Below are 2,500 nucleotides of genomic sequence, written 5' to 3'. Positions count from 1 at the left end.
GATTGATAGCTCTTTCTCGATTCCGTGGGTGGTGGTGCATGGCCGTTCTTAGTTGGTGGAGCGATTTGTCTGGTTAATTCCGATAACGAACGAGACTCTGGCATGCTAACTAGTTACGCGACCCCCGAGCGGTCGGCGTCCCCCAACTTCTTAGAGGGACAAGTGGCGTTCAGCCACCCGAGATTGAGCAATAAACAGGTCTGTGATGCCCTTAGATGTCCGGGCTGCACGCGCGCTACACTGACTGCTCAGCGTGTGCCTACCCTACGCCGGCAGGCGCGGGTAACCCGTTGAACCCCATTCGTGATGGGGATCGGGGATTGCAATTATTCCCCATGAACGAGGAATTCCCAGTAAGTGCGGGTCATAAGCTTGCGTTGATTAAGTCCTGCCCTTTGTACACACCGCCCGTCGCTACTACCGATTGGATGGTTTAGTGAGGCCCTCGGATCGGCCCCGCCGGGGTCGGCCCACGGCCCTGGCGGAGCGCTGAGAAGACGGTCGAACTTGACTATCTAGAGGAAGTAAAGTCGTAACAAGGTTTCCGTAGGTGAACCTGCGGAAGGATCATACCGAGCGGCTCGCCGCCGGCGGCCGAGCCTTTTCACCCCCGCGCGGGCGCGGGCGGGCCGGCGCGGTGCCGGCCCGCTGGTCGCGAGAGGTTCGAGAGAGGGAGGAGGAGGGGGCGCGCGGGAGGCGCGGGCGCCCGGCCGGAGGCGCGGGAGGCGCGGGCGCGCCTCGGTCCCGGGTCGGCGGTGGTCCGGAGGGAGTGGGCTCGATCTCGGCGAGCCCACGAGCCCCCTTCCGGCCTCCGTCCGCCCGGCGTTCCGAGGCCGCCGCGTCCTCGCGCGCCGCCCCCCGGCGCGTCCGTCCCCGCGCCCTCCGGTCTCCCGCGGAGGCGGGCCGGCGTTGTCGCGCCGCGCCTCCGTCTCCGGCGCCGTCCGTCCCCCGCTCTCGCGGGCGGCGGCGCCCTCGGCGCGTCTCGGGAAGGGCGGCGTGGGGGCGCGAGGCCCCCGCGGAGTCCCCGGGTCAGGTCCCCCGGGGCCTCGGAGCCTCGGCTCACGCGGGTGCCCGCCGCCCGCCGCCTCCCGTCGCCCGCCCTGGGCCGTTCCCCGGCCGTCGGCGTCGTCGTCCGTCCGACGGTGCCTCCGCGTCTCCGCCCGCCCTCGGCGCCCCGGGCGCCCGCGTCCGGCCGGCCACGTCCGCCCACCACCCCCGCCCTGTCCGCTCGCTCCCCGCTTCCCCGCCGCAGCCCTCGCCCTCCGTGGCGAGGGGCCTGGGACGCGGGTGCGGGGAGGGTCCCCGGGGGAAAGTCGGGTCGGGTCTGGGTGGGCGTGCGTCGGACGCGAGGGGGGCACGCCCGGCGTCGAGGGGGCCGCGGGCGCGGTGGGCTCGTCGGTCGGCGCGCGCCGGCGGTGTGGGGTCGGTCACGGGCGGGCAGCGCCGAGGCCTGCGTCCGTCCCCGGGTGGCCGCGGGCGGCGCGGGCGGCGTCGAGGCGGTGGCCGCGCGGCACTACCCGCTCCGCCTCGTCCGTTGCTTTGGCTTCCCCCATCCAGGTACCTAGCGCGTCCCGGCGCGGAGGTTTAAAGACCCCTGGGGGGCCTCGCCCGTCCGCCTTGGGTCGGGGCGTCGGGCCCGCGGGGAGGTCGGGAGGCCTTGCCCTTCTCCCCCAGACTCCGCCTCGCCGGGCCGGGCGCCGCGCCCGTGCCGCGCCGCGCCGCCGTCGCGGCGGCCGTCGGGAGGGGGCGTCCCCGGCGGCCGTCGTGTCGTCGCGTGCGCGCGCGCGGGCGTGTGCGCGCCCCCGCGTCCTCGGGCGAGGCGGGAGCCCCCGGGCGCCTGTGGGGTGTCCGAGCACGGCCCCGCGGGGCCCGTGCCGGACGCCCCGTCGTCCAACCTTCCGGCCTCACGGAGTCTGGTCTCGTTGTGCCTTCTGGCCGCCGGAGGCACCCTCCGGGATGTGCCGTGCCAGGGGCGGGCTCTTCCCCCGCCCTGCGGGGGGACCCCGCCGTTCAAACTCGTACGACTCTTAGCGGTGGATCACTCGGCTCGTGCGTCGATGAAGAACGCAGCTAGCTGCGAGAATTAATGTGAATTGCAGGACACATTGATCATCGACACTTCGAACGCACTTGCGGCCCCGGGTTCCTCCCGGGGCTACGCCTGTCTGAGCGTCGCTTGACGATCAATCGCCCCCGGGGTGTGGGTGTCGCCTGCACCGGGGTGCGCGGCTGGGGGTCTCTCGCAGGGCCCGCCCCGGGCCCTCCGTCCCCCTAAGTGCAGACGCGGTGCCCCTCCTCCGCCCCGCGCGCCCGCCCTCCTCCCACGCGCCCCGGCGCCCGGTCGTCGGAGGCGCGTGGGGGTCGGCGGCGGCGGCGCCGCGCGGGGTCCCGGGGTGGGGGCCGCCGCCCGCGAGTCGAGGGAGAGACAGACGCGAGAGCTCGCGCCGAGGTGCCCGTGGCCGCCACGGTGCCTTCGGGGGCTCCCTCGCGCCGCACGCGG

General features: G+C 74.3%; 1 non-coding gene across 1 annotated transcript; it reads left to right on the top strand.

Moving 5' to 3' along the window:
• The first annotated feature begins 2,022 nt into the window (after window positions 1-2,022).
• Window positions 2,023-2,175, top strand: LOC139043141 (5.8S ribosomal RNA). The gene has a single exon (XR_011500223.1). It is a non-coding gene; the product is annotated as a 5.8S ribosomal RNA (ribosomal RNA).
• Window positions 2,176-2,500: the final 325 nt, after the last annotated feature.

The sequence above is a fragment of the Equus asinus genome, unplaced genomic scaffold (assembly GCF_041296235.1).
Source record: "Equus asinus isolate D_3611 breed Donkey unplaced genomic scaffold, EquAss-T2T_v2 contig_177, whole genome shotgun sequence".
Taxonomy (NCBI): domain Eukaryota; kingdom Metazoa; phylum Chordata; class Mammalia; order Perissodactyla; family Equidae; genus Equus; species Equus asinus.
The sequence above is the reverse complement of the archived record's forward strand: the minus strand, read 5'-3'. Positions and strand labels throughout refer to the sequence as shown.